General features: G+C 49.5%; 2 long non-coding RNA genes across 2 annotated transcripts; both read right to left on the bottom strand.

Moving 5' to 3' along the window:
• Window positions 1-890: 890 nt before the first annotated feature.
• Window positions 891-6,538, bottom strand: LOC116596209. The gene is made up of 3 exons (XR_004288058.1): window positions 5,057-6,538; window positions 4,648-4,758; window positions 891-1,146 (listed from the first exon to the last, which is right to left on the bottom strand). It is a non-coding gene; the product is annotated as an uncharacterized LOC116596209 (long non-coding RNA).
• Window positions 6,539-7,896: 1,358 nt separating this feature from the next.
• On the bottom strand, window positions 7,897-12,316 carry LOC116596208. Its single transcript, XR_004288057.1, has 2 exons — window positions 12,213-12,316; window positions 7,897-9,659 (listed from the first exon to the last, which is right to left on the bottom strand). It is a non-coding gene; the product is annotated as an uncharacterized LOC116596208 (long non-coding RNA).
• Window positions 12,317-18,545: the final 6,229 nt, after the last annotated feature.

The raw sequence follows: 18,545 nt of genomic DNA on the forward strand, positions 1-18,545 counted from the left end.
GGTGTAGACTTAAGTAACCATCACCAAATGAGGATGCCAGAAGTATTCCACCGCCACAAAGAAAGTCCCTGTGTTACTCCTTAATTGTCCATACTATGCCCATCCCTAATTCCTGGCAGTCACCGGTCTGTCTCCATCACCATAATTTGTCACTTTGAGAATATGATATAAGTGGAATCCTGCAGTGTGCAACCCTTGGAGACTGGCTTTTTGCACTCAGCATAATGAGCTCGAGCTGGATCTGTGTTGCTCAGCCTGAGAATAGAATATTACTTTTTATTTCTGAGTGGAGTCCCATGGTGTGGTTGCACCACTGTGTATTTAACCCTCCCCCTGGTGTAGGACATCTGGAGTTTTTTCTAGTTTTGGCTCTTACAAATAAAGCTGTGTTGAATACTAACATGTAGGTTTTTGTGAGAATATATGCCTTCATTTCTCTAGGATAAATACTCAAGAGTGTAATTGCTGGTTCATACACTAAGTGTCTGTTTACCTTTATAAGAAACGGCCTAACTGTCTTGGAGAGTGGTTGCCCTGTTTACATTTGCGCTAGCAAGGAATGCGAGTTCCCGTGGCTCCACATCTCCACAAGCAGTTGATATTGTTGGTAGTTTCCATGTTAGCATTCTAGTAGGTGTATAATAATGTATTAATGGAGCTGTAGTTGGCATTTCCTTTCTGGGTCATGTTATTAAACTTCTTTTCACATGCACTCACTTTTTTTTTTTTTAAAGCTTTTATTTATTTATTTGACAGACAGGAATCACAAGTAGGCAGTGAGGCAGGTAGAGAGAGAGGAAGGGAAGCAGGCTCCCTGCCAAGCAGAGAACCCAATGTGGGGCTCGATCCCAGGACCCTAAGATCATGACCTGAGCCGAAGGCAGAGGCTTTAACCCACTGAGCCACCCAGGCACCCACTTGAGTTTTTTCTTATTTAGAATGTAAGCGTATGAGAACAGGACCCAGCAAGCCGTTTCCTGCTGTGTTCCCAACACGGAATCCCAGTATATTCTTGACAAATACTCACTGAATGACTAACAGGGCAGAGAATCCATGATCTCGCATCACTTCCCTCTTTCTCCGGAGATATCGTTGTCAGTGTTTGATGCATATTCTTTATTATGTTCAATAAATGTCACGGTCTTCCTAGATCACAGAGAGCTTTTATGAGAAGTGCTGAATTTAGTCAAATACTCTCTCAGTGTCTACCAAGAAAACTGTGTGATGCTTCCTCTTAAATCTATTTATTTTTTTTTTAAGATTTTATTTATTTATTTGTCAGAGAGAGAGCGAGCGAGAGCGAGCACAGGCAGACAGAGCGGAAGGCAGAGTCAGAGGGAGAAGCAGGCTCCCTGCGGAGCAAGGAGCCCGATGTGGAACTGGATCCCAGGACGCTGGGATCATGACCTGAGCTGAAGGCAGCTGCTTAACCAACTGAGCCACCCAGGCGTCCCCCTCTTAAATCTATTTAGACGTGATGTGCTACACTGCATCCTAGAACGATGTCAGTAATAGCCGCCAACTAATATGCAGCATTTACTATATCCTGAGACTGTCCTAAGCACTTTGTATATTTCTTTATTGTAACTCCTGACAACTGCACGAGGTACACATGTCATCACCCGCATAGTACAGACAAAGAAGGTGACACAGAGGCGGTAGGCAGCAAACAGGTGAGACTAGGATTTGAGCCGTGTGGTCCTGTTCCCGAATCTGTGCTATTAACCCCAGAGCCAGTTTGTATTGATCACGGTCTTTTATTCCTTTACTACTCTACAAGACCCAGTGGTGTTATTTAGATTTTGCATCAGTTACACACAAAAAAATTGCTAATATTTAAATTACATTTTCTATTCTCACATAGCTTGGAGTCTAAGTAGCTTCATTAGAATCATATTAAGAAACTTTACATATTTTCTTTGCTCTGATAGAGTTTAAATGATCTATCTCTTGTAAGCTTCATAGCACTTGCCCGTAAAAACTATCAAGAATTAGTGCCTTGGGGCACCTGGGTGGCTCAGTGGGTTAAGCTGCTGCCTTCAGCTCGGGTCATGATCTCAGGGTCCTGGGATCCAGCTCCCCATCGGGCTCTCTGCTCAGCTGGAAGCCGCTTCCTCCTCTCTCTGCCTCTCTGCCTCTCTGCCTACTTGTGATCTCTGTCAAATAAATAAAATATTAAAAAAAAAAAGAATTGTGCCTTTTTGTGCAGAGGGAGGTAAACTTTTTTGGGGGGACGGGGTAAGATTTTATTTATTTGACAGAGAGCGAGACAGCAAGAGCAGGAACACAAGCCCGGGGAGCAGGAGAGGGAGAAGCAGGCTTCCCGCTGAGCAGGGAGCCCGAATAACTTTTTCACATCCTTTTATGGGGTATATACAGTCAGTATTTCTATCTGCACCTCAGTGAGGGGTCATTTGAGAAGAGCAGAAACTACTGTAGTCAATTTAGGCAGAAAAGGGTCAACTGGGGGGAGTCAGTGCTTACAAATTATTGAAAGTGTTAGAGGGGTGGGCTCTGGGAGGAGCTTCCAGGATCAACTTCCAGAACAATGCAGACTGGGCCACCAGGGCTGTGACCAGAGGACTGGGATAGAGAGGTCAAGGCCCCCGTGCAGCGGTCAAGTCCACACTGCTTAGCCAGGATCTTTGCCACAGAGTGGATGCTCTGTGCCTTTCCTTCTGACCCCCACGTAGCTAGAAGCTGCTCTGTCTCTTTGAACTTTTTATTTTGAAATAATTTTAGATTTATAGAGAAATTGCAAAGATGTTATAGAAGGTTCCAATGAACCCTTCATTAACTTCCTCTAATAGTGGCATCTTACCTTTGTTAAAAGTGAAAAAATTAACATTGGTACCAAATGATTAACTACAGACTTTATTCTGATTCTACCAGCTATCTCACTAAGGTCGTCTCCCTGTGAGGATCCAGCCCAGGCTTCCACATTGAGTTCAATGTGTTTGTCTTGTTTCTTGTTTTTTAATGAAATCATTAATGCCCCTGTATGGATTTTTGAGTGTATTTTGGCCAAGTTCCTCAGGTTTTAATGGGTGTGATCTAATTTTTTCAATCTTTCTGAATTTTTGGTCTTGATTTCTACCTTGATCTGAGTGATTTAGAAAGTCAAAAATGTTAATTATCCATATATTTGATTTCCGTTTCAGATATTTTTTCATTCCCACTCTGTTTCTCACATAGTTTGGAGTGGCTTCCTTAGAATAAAATTAAGAAACTTCACATATTTTCTTTGCTTGATATAGTTTACCAGAAAATGTAGCATGTACTTTTTCCTTCCTTCCTCATTTTTTAAAAACTAAAAATATGCAGAGAATAATGTAATTTTTAGTTTTTTTGAGGGACTGTCATGTTGTTTTCCATAATGACTGTGCCCTCTTACCTCTCACCAAGAGGGTACTAGGGCTCTTTTTTTCTCACATCCTCATCAACACTTGTTATTTTAAGAGTTTATTTATTTTATTTAAATTTCAATTTTTAAAAAAGATTTTATTTATTTGTCAGAGAGAGAAAGAGAGAGAGAGCGAGAGCACAAGTAGGGGAAGCAGAGGCAGAGGGAGAAGCAGGCTCCCCACTGAGCAAGGAGCCCAATGTGGGACTCCATCCCAGGACCCTGGGACCATGACCTCCGCCGAAGGCAGATGCTTAACTGACGGAGCCACCCAGGTGTCCCTATTTTATGGTGGTTGTTTTTTTTTTTTAAAATCATACCTATTGTGGTTTGGGTTTACATTTCCAGCATTAACTTTTATGGGAGTGTTTTTAATGGGCTGATAATGCCGAGTTTGGAAGAAAACTGATACTGTTAACTGTTGCCTCCCACCCTATTTGGTGAAAGAGGTCGAAAACATTTGACAAGAGACCAGAGGTTCATTTGAGGTGGGACATGGAAACAGAGGGGTCCTAACTCCAAACGTGGCCCTTGGAGTCACAGACCTCGTCTGCTGCCCTCTGCCACATCCCTTGGGGAACTGAACAAGCTTCCTCTTTCTCAAGCCTTACCACCCTCATTGAGAAAATGGGGCGTTAATGTTTCAGCAGGACGTGTGAGGCTTCAGTGAAAGATTTTATGGCGTCTAGCGCAGCACCTGGCATTCGGTAGTTCTCAAAAATTGGTAGCTATTATGAGGATTAGGAGTTTTGTTCCAGAATTTTCCAAGCCCCGCCCCCAACCCTGGACCCACCATCCAAACTCTCCACTGCATGGCCTGATGAGACCCAGGGCAGGTGGCACCACTGTTCTTTCTCGCTGGGGCCGATGGGCAGGCCCAGGGAGGCTTATCTAGGCTTGGCCCACGGCTGAGGACACCAGTGTGGGGAGATTACGGAGGTTCGTGATGGGGCTGCTGGATGGGCAGATTCAAAACCTGCAGAATCACACTTTGGGGGCGGGGGTTAATATAACCCAAAGTGTCCAGACGGTGCTCCAGGAAGTAGAGGACCAGGATGCCCGGATTGCACACCCAACGTGGGCCTGAGTGCGCTGACTTCACTCGTCTCAGCTCGCGCAAGCCAACAGCCAAGTCCTTGAAAGGCCCTCAAGGCCCACGGGTCAGCCCCCCACTTTCCTCCTGCCCCCTAAAGGTGTAGGGGCACAGGGGAAGGACACCACCCAGGCAATTTCTCGGCTCTTACCTCACTGGGAATAGGCAACCAACTCAAGCCTTGGGCTAAAGAAACCCAATTTCAGGCCAGTTGCTGGCCACGGGCAGAAGGAGAAACTCCGACTTCCTGCGGCATCTGGAGCTTGAGAGAACGAAGTGTGAGACTCGGAAGCACAGAATGGAAGGCGGACCCAAGGCAGTGCCAAGCAGAGCAAACCAAGAAGGGGACCCAGGACTCTCCTGGTTGCAAGTGATAAGACACTTGAGCCAAAAGGGTGTTTATTGATTTAGGTGCCTGAAAAGCCCAGAGTGGCTGTCCCACCCTGCCCCCCCTCCCCGCCCCCAGCACCCTCTACCTCCGCCCCATCTCTGACATCATCGTTCGGCCCTGGTCGCCCCGTGCCTGTTCATTCCCAGGCACCTTCCTACACGTGGCTCACCTTTCTTGCCCTCCTGCCCCTTCTGAGACCAGAGGGGGTGTGTGTGAGAGAGAGACCCTCCGGTTCTGTGTTAACAGTTCAAGGACAGCTAAAGAAATGGTGCAGAAAAGGTCTAAACATTACTTAATGTTACTAAAAAAAAAAAATCCTACTGATACTTAGTTCTTTAAAATCTGAACTTTTAACTTAGTTTTTTTTACCTATTTCCTCATAGAGACTGGTGATTAATTTAGGGCCTGACAACAAAACATATGCTTCTGGAATTCAGAAAATATTCCCTTAAAAATAGGTATACACACACACACACACACACACACACACACACACACACACACACATACTCCCAGCCTTCGGGAGCGCACAGCTCAGGCGCCATACCTAGGAAACCAGCTCTTGTCTTCCTCTTCCCCTGTGGTGGGCTCTGGCCAGCTTGGCTCTTCGAGGTGACTCCACTTGGCCTCGGGCTGATTTCAGAAGCGTCAAGGACAGCTGCCATCGCAGTGGGCTGTACCGGGTCCCCACAAAGCCAAGGGGACTCCATCTCTTCCTCTGAAAACTTATCCCTAAGAGATACTCCTCGACAAGGGCTTCTTGGGGAAGACCTTAGGGAAATAGCAACCCCCATCTCCTTCCCAGATGCCACCTCAGCAGGTTGGAGACCCAAGACATCCTGCAGGGAACACCCTATGAGCCTCTGGGACCCGCGCAGGTGGCGCAGGTGGCCCAGGTGCCCCGCTCCTGGACGCAGGGCCCATCGCCTGGCCTCCAGCCCCTGATCTTTCTCAGCTTTAGGAGGAGATGTGGGAAGTAAGAGCCCACTCCACTCCTCACCGGCCTTTCCGGGAAAGGAGAGAAGCCATTTAAACTCAAGCTCTTTGTTTCCAGCGTCAGGAACGCACTGAGGGAAGAAGCACTTGAACCAAAGCGGATATATACGAACACCCTTAATTCCACACTTTATCTCCCACTCCCGGACCCTGAGTCCATTTACGCTGACCAGGGGTGAAGATGATGAACCCTAACGCTTAAGGAGCGTGCACGGTGTCCCACGCCGGCGACCCTCACAGTGGAGGGTGACTGCCTTTGAACAACCGCAGAGGACACTCCTTGGTACCTGTCAGGGGCACCTGTTAGGGGCTGCGCTTTCGTCTTCGTGAGTTTACGTAAAGATCCTACTCATCTCCGTACTTCCTACCGCTCTGAGCACCATGCCTTGCACGTGGTAGGACAGGCCAGATACTACATTCAGTCAAGTGCCATCGAAGGACCGAGTTGGTGATGGTGCGGGGTGTTGGGGGTGGGCGGATGGGGCATGTCTCCTAAGCACCCCTCAAACGGACGCCCCACCCAAATAAGACAGTGTGGGTCGCAAAGACTCCAGGTCAAGTCCCACAGCCACTGTCACACCCTCAACTTAAGGGCAGATGGCCGTCCCTCAGCCCTGCTGGGAAAGAGAGGTTCTGGAGGACGCACCCCGCCCCCGCCCCGCCCCGCCCCGCCCCGCCCCGCCCCGCCCCTCCCCGCCAATTCAGCTTGAGCTGCGATTGGAGTCCGGGGAGGGCGATATCACTCTTGGTCAGCAGGGGGCGCGCTGGCGCTACGTCGGTCACAGGTTCTTGGCCTCCAGGCTGGAGGAAGGAAAAAAAATAAATACATAAACAAAAAACAAAACCCAAACCCCGGGACCTCTCACCTGCCTAGGAGACCGGAGAAAAGCTGATGGAAATCATGTCTTCAAGGAGACGCTGGGGGAGGGAGCTCAGGCTTCACGTTGGCCTGAGAGCGATGACACAGTAGTTCATTATGTAGAAGATGCTGGGACACATCTGTTTTGCAAAGGAGACATTTTTATTCCATCTAATGGTTACTGATACAGTCATGTTGGACATCAAAAGCAACACGACTTTGGACGGAAGAAGCTGTGTGACCCTCTCCAGGCCTGAGCTTGCCCACCTGGAAAGACGACCATTTAAGTGTCCTCTGAGCGTTGACAACTGATTTCTGCTCTGCTTGATGAGTCCAGAGCCAGAAGGTAAACAAAACTGTGCCGTGCTTAAGAAGCCAGTCCTGCCTGTCCCAGTACTATTCTAGGTGCTGGGAGAATAACAGGCAACAATACAGAAAAAATCCCCGCCCTCTGGCGTGTACATTCTAGCAGGAGGAAAAGAGAAGCAAGCAACAAACATAATAAGTTTAGTGGATTATATGTTAGAAGCAGAAAGAGCTATGGAAAGAAGAATAAGGGGATCTGAAGTGTAGAATGCAGGCTTGATTTAAAACAGGCCTCCCTGCAGTGATGAAATGGCACTGAGTGGGAGCCATCCATGAGGATGGATGTGAGCTGTGCAGCGTTCTGAAAGAGTGACACAGATGCAGTCAGTGCAAAGGCCCGGGGGTATGCATGTGTCTGGCATGATTAGGGATGGAGAGCAAGGAGGCTGGCAAGGAATGAGAGACCGTGGAGGTGGTCAGAAGCAGCCAGATTCCGGCTATGTCATCAGAAGGCCAAACCAAGGGAACTACTGATGTTTGAAGATGTGATGTGAGAGAGAGGAGTTCAAGATGACCCCAGGGTTTTTGGCCCGAGTAACTGGAGCAGTAAAGAATTTAGGAAGATGTTGTAGTGTTAAGAAGAGGTCAACCGCTATTTCCTCTGTTTCCCCACAGCCTCTTGGCCCTTTGCCTGGGTGACACCCATGGCCTGGGTGACACGCCTGTGACACAGGGGGACGGGCAAAGAAATAAGGCACTCTGGCAAAGTGAGTTTAGGAGGTCCCAAGATATGAAAGGCAGTAACTCCTTTTATTCTCATGAGAAAAAACATAAGATTTTTAAACATTTTATTTTGAAATCATCTTTGGAAGAGTTGCCAAGATAGTACAGTGTGTTTCCCTCGAGCCCCAGCTTCCCTGGGGGCTGACACGTGCTATCACCATAGAAGGATTACAGAGCCAGGGCACTGGCTGAGGTACGTCCCATACCATTCACGTTCCTGCAAACTTGATTCCAATTTTCTGGGGTTTCCCTACTGTCATTTTTGGGTGCAGAACCCCTCCTATGTTGTGTTGTCATGTCTCCTGACTCTCCAACCTGAGACCGTTTGTCCGACTCCTTGCTAACTGCCTGCACATCTCTTCTTTCCCGCTGGGCCCCAGGTGTGGGCAACAGTCTTGGGGGGCCATGTGGACCCCCCCGCCACCGGCCACAGGCCCAGGCAGCCAGCACCACAAGAGGAGCAGCCACAGCCGAACTCTTTCCCTGGCCTGGCCCACCACCCTGATCCCTTGCTCGCTCCTCTCCTCGGGGCCACCAATCCCTGGAAACCAGGGTCACTTCCGACCCTCACCGCTGGGGGGCGCCTGGCTGGCCCCGTTGGTGGAGCTTGCGACTCTCGATCTTGGAGTTGTGAGTTCGGGCCCCCTGTGGGGTGAAGAGATTATTTAATAAAATCTTAAATAAAACAAAGAAACAAAAGCCGGGTCTGGGAGGCAGCAACACACCCCCCCCCTTGCAATGCCTGTTCCCCCAACAAAATACGGAAGACAGGATCCAAGTACTGACTTGGCAATTTGCTCTGGAGGCTGAAGAACGCTGCCGCCAGTAAGGAGAGCCTCCCTTCCCCCCCTTGCCCCACCTCGCCCCTTTGGCCACCCCCACCCCGCCCCGAGTTGGGCAGCCTGCAGCCAGAGGCGCGGGAGTGACTCACTGAGCGCTGGGTGTTAGAGATAAGACCCGGCTGCGTGGCTGGCACTGTTCAAGCCGGGAAGAGGCTGAAGGCCCAGTTACCATGGCAACCAAAGTTTGCTTTAAGAGTGGCTGGTGCTCACATCTCATCCAGACAGGAGAGACTTAGAGATGCGTGTTGTCCAGGTGGCGTAGGCTCCGCCTCCCCGCGTTCCCACATTCAGATAACCCTCTTCTCAGGCGGCCACTAGAGGTGGGGACATGAGCGCCAGGCTTTGCAAACTGAAGATGGACGGAGATCTTTCCAGGGTGTGGAAGACGCCGTCTCAGTCTGGGAGAGAGGATCCTCAAGGGACAGCAGTGCACACTGTGCCAATGCCACCAAAACCATCTGTGCTACTGTCTGCTGGTCTGCTGGCTGGGGTGGCTCACTGGTGATGGAGGGCACAGCCAGGGACCAGGACAGGTGGCCCTAGTGCCAGGACAGGTGTCAGGGGAGCCTGGGCTCAGCAGTGAGACCACCTGAGGCTCTGGCACTGATGGGCTGTGTGACTGTGGGCAAGTATCTTGGGCTCTCTGAGCTTCAGTGCCTTGTCTGTCAAATAGGGGTCCTCAGGATCTACCCCATAATGCTGCTAAAGGTCAAACCATCGGAATGTCACAGAGGGCCAGGGCCCCAGAGCCCTCAACACATGGTCGATCTGAAATCCTCGCCGCAGGACCTTGGGTGAGTCCCCCCTTCTTCAGGACTCTGTTGGGGGCGTTTGCTACCCAGGCCCCTTCCAGGGCCGACTCCACACCCCTGGGTGTGCTGTGTCGCATCCTCACCGTGGCTGCCCAGAACACAGCATCGGCAGGGGACCGTGCGGGTCACGCTCCAAGTGACAGAATGACATTCACGCTGGGAGCAGGAGATGGCCTGGGGTGGCGAGAAGCCTTTCTTTACTCAAGGATTTCATGTCGTTCCAAGTGCAGGGTTCTATCTAAAAATCAGGATGCTGGTTTCCCCACTAGAGCAGTTAGTTAAGAGCCCGCGAGGACATTTGGAAGAAGACAGCAGCTCTCATTTCTCTGCCCCCAACCCCAAGCCTCCACACGTCCGGTGCCTTGACCTCTTCTTTTGCAAACTCACCTTCTGCTCCTCTTTTAAAACCCAGCCTGGTGCTGGCCCCGTGATGCTTTCTTGACCGCTCCCAGAGACATTAACTCATGTTAACTCTCCTTCCTCCGTATTTTGTACCTGTTGTTTTCCCTTTCTCCCTTTATTTTAATTATTTAGCATACCTATTTATTATTAAATAAAAAATTATTTAATTTATTTAATTATTTAACATAGCTATTCATTATTAAATAAAAATTATTTAATTATTTAACACAGAAAATCATTTCTCCCTTTATTTTAGTTATTAAACTTCCCCACTGTTCCCCAAATTCCCCGAGGGTAGGGATTATGGTTCATTTGTTTGTTCCCTAGGTTTATCATTATGTGCTTTACAAACGTTTGTAGAGTTAATCAAATTGAATATCTGTGGGGTGTATACTTGTTCAAACAGATTGAGTTTCTTTTCTGATGATTTCATTTTGGTCTAAGTTTGCATTTAGTTTAAGGAATCAAAACATAACTGGATATAGTTTCTTAAATGGCTTCAAATAACTTTTAATACATCCCTAGTGTTGACGCATACAAAACTGGAAATCAGAAAGATTTTTTTCCCTTTGTCTGTGCGTGAATCAGAGAGAGAATGAGGGCACAGAAATGCTTTCAACATTTTATCTGTAAGGAAAAAAAACTGGTAGAAGTAGAAACAGAAGGATGACTGGCAGGTCTAGTTTCTGGCTCCTACAAAAGAAGGACTTTAAAAATTAAGAAGGCAGGTTTGCCTATGAGAACATTTTACTTTGAATTTCACAGCTCAGCAAGCTCACCCGAGGCCCCGGCGAGAATGCTAAGTTAGACATGAAAGCAGAAATAAGTTACTAAAAGTCGCAGGTGGTTAATATTAACTTGCTTTCTTTCATGAATAAGCTGGATCATCCGGATTGACGGGGTGAAACACGGAGGCCTTTCAACTAACCTGGGAATTGGCACCCTTTTCTGGGAAGGACCAGGGGGTAAATATTTTAGGCTTTGCGGGACAAAGGGCTTCTGGGGCAACTACTCAACCCTTCAGAGGGACGGAGGGCCAGCGGGAGAGTGCTCATGAACAAACTCGGGCCTGGCTGTGTCCAAGGAAACTTCTACAAGAACAGGTGGGGGCTGGATTTGGCTGAGTGGCTGTAGGATGCCGACCCCTGAGCTAAACAGCTCACTTTCAGGTCTACCTGTCCCTGTTCTTAAATACAGCAAACACATATAAAAGGAAGCCCTGCTGACCAAGTTCTAAGGTTATTATGGGGGGGGGGGGTAGGGGGAGTTGCAATTTGAACACAGAATCAAATGAATGGAAAAATTAAACCTTTCAAGTCTGAACGGTGGTTTCTGATCCAGAAGGATGGCTGGCCTCTGGCCTGGGGCAAAGCCCACCTCCTACTCTAACTGACCCCTCCCTTACCCATACCCCGCCCCCCACTGTCTTTGAAGTCTGAGGTTTGTGGTGCCCAGAAGGGAGCCTGCTGGCTGTGTTGATCTATTACACAGAGTACAGATGTACGCAGACAAAACCCCACACTGGCCCCAGATGGAAGGGTTAACTTTTATTTATTTTTTATGTTTTAATTTTATTTCTCCACTTGTCAGAGAGAGAGAGAGAGAGCAAGCATGAGGGCGGGGCAGAGGGAGAAGCAGGCTTCCCGCTGAGCAAGGAGCCCCATGTGAGACTCGATCCTAGGACCCTGAGATCACTACCTGAGCCAAAGGCAGATGCTTAACTGACTGAGCCACCCAGGCGTCCCTGGAAGTGCTAATTTTTAATCAATGTAGGAAAATAAATTTGCATTTTTGAATACTCAGAGATTTTATGTGACTTACTGTATTAGCCAGGGTTCTCTGGAGAAACAGAAGCGATAGGGTCTGGAGAGTGGGGGACATATAAGAAGAGGCTTACTACAGGAACTTACTATAGGCTTACTACAGGGTTACTACAGGACCAGGCTCATGGGGCTGTGGAGGCTGAGCAGTCCCACAGTCTCCATCTGCAAGCTGGGAGCCCCGGGAAGCTGGTGGCAGAATTCAGTCTGAGCCCGAAGGCCTGAGATTGAGGAGGACAGATGCCCAAGGACCTGAGAACGTGGGTGTCCCAGCTCCAGCCCAAGGGTGAGAATTCACTCTTCCTCCTTCCTGACCAAATCCAGTCCTCAGCCTCCTCTGGGAGGACAGCTCCTGACTTGGTCCGCTGATTCAAATGCTAATGTCTTCTGGAAACACTCTCCCTGACACTCCCAGAAATAATAAGCTACCAGCTCGCTGGCCTCCCTTCGCTCAGTGAAGTCGACACATTAAATTAACCATAACAACTATTAGAGTAACTCTTACCAAAAGAAAATTACAGTCAAAGATCAAAAAATCCGGGACACCTGGGTGCCTCAGTTGGTGAAACAGCTCCCTTCAGCCTGGGTCATGATCCCAGGGTCCTGGGATCAAGTCCTGCTTTGGGCTCCTCGCTCAGCAAGGAGCCTGCTTCTCTTGGCCTCTGCCTGCCACTCTGCCTCCTTGTGCTCTCTCTCTGACAAATAAGTTCTTTAAAAAAAAAAAAAAAAAAAAAAGGTTAAAAAGAAACCCTGGTCTCTGAGAATATATTTAGGACAAACCCTATTCTTAAACTTATATTTAACAACCCCAATGAGATAGAATAGGGTGGTCTTTGGAAACTGTCTACTTGACTCCACTACTCCCCTGAGCCCCCCACATGGTTCACGGAATTACATGTGGTTTCTTCACCATGCAGGGCAGTGGGGCTCTTTTACACCACAACAACCCGGGTGCAGGGCTGGCTTACAGCAGCAAATACTTATGGCTGCGTGCCCATCACAAGTTGGCCAGGGGGTCTGTTCAGTGACCCAGGACCCTGGGTGACAGATACCACCACGAACGTTGCCAGTCACTGTGGTGGAAAGAGAATTCGAGATCTCCCAGCAGGCTTGATGGTTGTAGTCCGAAAGGGACACACTCAATTTTGCTCAGGAATCACTGGCCAGAGTATGTCCCAGGACCACCCAATCCCAAGGTGGAAAGTGCATACCTACCATTTTCCCAGGAGGAAATGTTTGCCATCAAACACAACATTCTTGATCTACCATATCCCTCCAGGCTCACTTCCCATCAGCGGCAGGAGTCGTTTGTAAGACCGTGATTAGGAACTTGTGCTTTGATCCTGTGTGTGCATGTGTGTGTGCAGGGATTTGGAGAAATTCGCTGGCCAGAGAGGGTGAAAAGGTTAGTCACTCGGCTAACTTAGACTTCAAGGTTAATAGTGTCAGAGGAATTGGTGGGACCCTAGTGAGTATCAGAAAGCAATACTTCCTGTCCCCTTCAAGGGTCCTTCTAGCTGGACTAAGATTCAAATGGAAACGAGATACATTAGCAAGAGAAAATCAGATTTAAGAGCGTACATACAGGGACGCCTGGTGGCTCAGTTGGTTGAGCGGCTGCCTTCGGCTCAGGTCATGATCCCGGCGTCCTGGGATCGAGTCCCACATCGGGCTCCTTGCTCGGCGGGGAGCCTGCTTCTCCCTCTGCCTCTGCCTGCCATTCTGTCTGCTTGTGCTCGCGCTCTCTCCCTCTCTCTCTGACAAATAAATAAATAAAATCTTTAAAAAAAAAAAAAAAAAAAAAAGAGCGTACATACAAAAAAAAAAAAAAAAAGCATACATACAGGGAATCCACACAGACATAGACATGGAAATTCCAAAGACAGCCCAAATCAGGTATTTCCGCCATTCTGAACCAAGAGGAAGGGGCTGGGGGTCTTGAACTTCAAAGGGAAGGGATGTAATTCACAGGAAGATGAAAAAGAGCACATGTTTGGTCAACAAAGGCTTGCCCTGCCCTATAGATGGGTCACTCTGATAAAACTGAACTGTGGCAGTAACCCTTACTCTGGAAAGATCTCTGATTTAGATTCTCCAATGTAATTAAGGGAGGGGCAAAAGCTTCTCTTGAGACTGTAGGGTCTGGATTGCGTTTTGTGCTAAAGAATCTGCATGTTCGAGTGGCTTGTCCTGGGGCAGCCTGTCCTCGCACCATGCTAGCTCATTCTGCACTTTCCTGGGGGGGAGGAGGGGAGGCGGAGGTGGGGAGGGCTCAGCCCTGATGCAGAGGGGACAGCTGAGTGGACAGAGCTCGGCTGAATGGCAGCCCCTGCTTGCTCCGTGGTCAGGCACTTTGGATCAGTAAATAATCTGTACAGTCCTCACCCCACCTGCACAGCAGCATTGGATAGCGGGGTAGTAGCTCCTTCTCCGGAGCTCATTTGCCTGTTCTGCTAGGTCTCTCAACAGTTGGTACAGCAAACATAAGGAAAAGACCACAAGGACCAGGCGGGCTTGGGTTCGAGTCCCGCCTTTGTTGCTTCAAGGCTTCGAGACCTTGGGCGAGTCCTCGGCTCCTCTGAACTTCAGCTTTGCTGTCTGTGACATGGACAGAGGTAACATCTAGCCTAGGAGGTTGCTGAGGGGCTCGTTTAAGGAGCCCAGGTCTGTAGAGGGACCTGGAAGTGCTTCCTAACCTCCCTGGTGGTGGTTGATTTCATCCCACAGGGCAGGTGGTCCTTCCGGCCAGGACGATGTGCACGAACAGTTCACAGGCATCCATCCCTACGAGCAGGCTGAGTCTTGGGTGCCACTTAACAAGTTACAACACTATGAACGACAGGGCCAGCAAACATAATGTTTAACCTGGACTTTAACTGGAGACATCTCCATTCCTTTAGGGGATCGGTTCACTGGGGGATTCTCAGGTCTCCCAGGAGGAGGAGGGATGTAAGCATCTCCCCAGCTCTCCGGGCCCAGGCGCTGGTTCTGCGTAGAAGCGACCAGAACAGGGCGGTTTCCACACTGCAGGGTTGTCGTTCACGGTGGGGCTATTTGAGCTTAAAGCTGGACATTTCATGTTGGACGCACGCTGTTTAGCCTGTGGTCGTGCTAAGGTTCACTTCCATAATCCAAACGTATTAAGGCCAAGTTCGCACCAGCTTCACTGCCTCCTCCCCTCACTGCTGCCCTCTCCCCCTCTCCCCTTCCCCTCCTGCTACAAGACTTCCTCGGAATGAAAAAGAGCTCTCACCCAGCCTAGAGCCTATGTATGCTCTGAGCGGCTTCCAAATCTCCAACTCAAAACTGTGTTTGTGGAAAGGGGAGTCGGCTAGCCCCCGGCTGTCTGCGCAGCGGACCCGAGAGAAGGCCGGCCGGCAAGGACAGATGCCACCGTACTGGACGGTCATGATGCTTCTGCTGTGCCCAGCCCCCGGGGAGGGGACGGTCCCGCCACCTGGGCCAGCACTGTAGCCCAGGGGCCAGGTATGGGCACCTGAACATAAAGTAGCCCAACTCCAGAGTGGGCGGCGTCCTGCCCACTAGTAAACACCCCACCCCCACCAGAGCACCCCACTCCCAGTAAAATGGCATCAGGAAAAGACTCCACAGCCCCAGAGCTCAGCCCCGGCAGCCCAGTCCTTTCTCCTGACACGTGACCTGGGTGGGGGGGAGGCTGAGCATTGTCCATATGCAGACCTTCCATCCTGCTTCTTGCTCCCACCTTCGTCCGTACCTGCTGCCGAGTCCCCAAGCCTCCCGGGCAGAAGACTGCCTCTTGCTTCCCCTTCAGCCCCTGACATCATACCACAGGCTGTAATTCTTCTTCCTGGTTCACCTGGAAACCTTCCACGATCAGCTTTGCATGTTCCAGAAATGTGCCGAAATCTCTCATCTGTAATATTCTCTCTCCTTTACCACTCCTTCCCTGTCTCTTTTTTCTTTTTTAACTTTAATATCTTGATTTCAGTGGAGGGGGAGGGTCTCAAGTAACAAGAGAAGCAAATTGTGCCAAACCTGCCATTTTGGACCAGAAGCCCAGAGAGCCCCCTTCAGCAACGTGAGCTGATCACCTAATGGAAAGCCTGCGTCATTAACCTTGCTTTCTGAGTGAATACTGCAGGAGACTTTTAAATCCATTAATTATCCTTAATGAGTAGTGTCTACTCTTTCTTACCTCTCTCTCCACTACTCTTGGTGGGGATGTCATGAAACCACATGCAAAAGCATGGGACGCTTTGCGGGGAGACAATAGCAGTTACAGATTACTGCTGTCCAACTGTATCAGCAATCATTGAGAGCACCGTGGCTCTCAAGTTCCTGATTAAACATTAAAAATAGAAAGATGACTTGCCTGTTTCAAGTGCTCTCATTTTTCCTCTGAATATAAATGTGATTTTTCTGTATATTCATAATAACTAGGACCTACACAGTCTGTCCCTCCTACCTGACCGCTAGTGGTGTGTTAGGAATGGTGGGCGATCAGAGAGGTCTGGAGCAGAGAGAGTAGATCTGGAGAGTCCCTGAAGTAGGGCCCTGCAGTGGGGCTTTAAGAGGGAGGTGGTCCTTGGGCTCTGGTAAGAAGAGGACTTGCCTCAGCTCCAGACGCCAGGCTCGTCCTATAGCCAAGGAAAACATCGCTCGGGACCCATCTCCTGCTGAAAGTATCAACATCGACAGTTCTCTCCCCAAGTTTCATTGGCTCACTGCAAGGAAATTATTTTCCAGAAGTGCAGCAGACAGGTCTCAGGCCGGGTCTCATCTTCCATCTCCCTCACCAGCCGCCACGGTCACTGCATAAGGAAGTCCTTTAGCTGGAGAGGTGTGGCTGCCAAGATGTCCCCATTTTCCATGTCCCGATATTTGTGGGATTTCGCTAACCCCGTGGGACAGAGAGATTCTTGTTTATTTCTTGAGATGATCTTAGGACACATTAGTCATGTGGGAAAACTTTAGGTTGTCTGTTCATTGTGGGAAACTTGTAATAAAAGCAATCTGGGCTTTTAGCCTGTTCAGTGGAAGCCAGGTCTCCAAATGCAGCTGACTTTAAATGGGTTCTCGAGTGAAAAGACTGTAGGCTTTGGCATTACTGCCACTGAAGCCAAGCGAGCTAGACAAGTCTGGGGAAACCAGATTGGGATCTAGAGTGGTCAGAAACATTAACTGCCCTGACAGGTGAACACAGGGAACTCCGCATATATTTAAACTATGAGTCACATGACTAGACTCTACTTGGGCAGAAGAAAAACATATTTTCCTTTAAATGATTAAACTTAGTTGAACTTAGTTCAAGAAAAATGTCTTTTCCTTCTGAATGTTTTCCCCCCGAGGCTTAAAGAGTTTTAAGATAAAATTTGTTTTGCTAAAGAGAAAACGTATATTAATAGCTTTCAAATCAGACACATCTGTAGACTCGGGACACCCAGATGACTTCAAATGATGTGTCTGGCCCATCTCCTACATCTGGATTGTTAAGACTGCAGGTCAAAAAGAGAAAGAGAGGAAAAAGGAAGTTGGAAAGACTTCCTTGGGGGCACCTGGGTGGCTCAGTGGCTTAAGGCCTCTGCCTTCTGCTTGGGTAGTGATCCCTGGGTCCTGGGATCCAGCTCCGCATCGGGCTCTCTGCTCAGCGGGGAGCCTTCTCCCTCTCTCTCTGCCTGCCTCTCTGCCTACTTGTAATCTTTGTCAAATAAATAAAATCTTGCAAAAAAAAAGCTTCCTTGTCAGTTGATGGAAATGGACTTGAATTCCATGTTTATCCCATTTTCGCCGCATAAAGTTTTTAATCCCTACTCCTGGAGCCATAAAACAGTAACATTTCAAGTCCACGGTTGGAAGAGGTTGGCCAATATTTCACCTGACCTCTTCCTGAAACTTATTCAGGATTCTGGTTAATGCCCAGCCCAGACGGGTGAGTGAGACTCACGGTGTTGGCATTTCCTTAGTTTGGAAAACTTGGGTTTTTAAGTAAGTGGGAAAAAAGAGAGGAAGAAATCAAGTCTAAGCACAATACAAGAACATCCCTCGGGTTGAGGGAGACAGCTTTGGGGAGCTGCCTGTCCTTATCTGGGAGTTAGTTCACTTACAGTAATAAACGTTTTTCTTTTACTATTCCATGACCCAAAGCTAGAATAATGATTTATACCTATTGGTATTTCGTTTGCTTTTTTTCGGGGGGGGGGGGCCTGCTTTTTCTGTTCTTTTTATAATTTTTCTTTCTTAACAGCGATTTCTTTTTATGATGGGGTTTTGGGTGAGACGCAGCGTCGGGCCGCGGGGTCTCAGACGGGGCGGGCAGGGGTGGAGTACGCAAGGAGGGCCCGGCGCTTTCCCGGCGGCGCTCGCCCAAGGGCTGGACCCGCTGTCCTCGGGGAGGGTTGCCCCTTCCCTCACCCTGTCGCGTTTTAGGTCTGCCCTGGCGCGGGAGGGAGAGGGTCTGCAGTCTGCGGCCGGCCGGGGGGCCACTGAGGCGTGAAGCCCCGCGCGCTAACTGCCTCGAACCTCGGGTGTTGGTACCCATCCGAGGAGTGCGAGGCTCGCAGAGGCGACGTCGCCCACCGCCCACCCAGCCCGGTGGGGGCAAGGCTGTGACATCACCTCCCTGCTCTCACCCCGTCCTCGCGCAGTGCGAGGTCGCACCAAGGCCTGTCGGCGCCCGGGGGTTTCAGTTCCAGGCGGCGGGGACCTGGCTGACCCGAGGGGTCGCGGAGCCAGAGCCGGGCAGGGGGGCCCGCAAGGGGGTCCCCACCCCAAGCGGGGAGAAGGAGACTGGTCAGACGACTGAGGAGGGGACGCCCCGCCCCAGTGCCCCCGACCCTCCACCCCAGTGCCCTGCACC

This window comes from Mustela erminea, chromosome 7 (genome assembly GCF_009829155.1).
Source record: "Mustela erminea isolate mMusErm1 chromosome 7, mMusErm1.Pri, whole genome shotgun sequence".
NCBI lineage: Eukaryota > Metazoa > Chordata > Mammalia > Carnivora > Mustelidae > Mustela > Mustela erminea.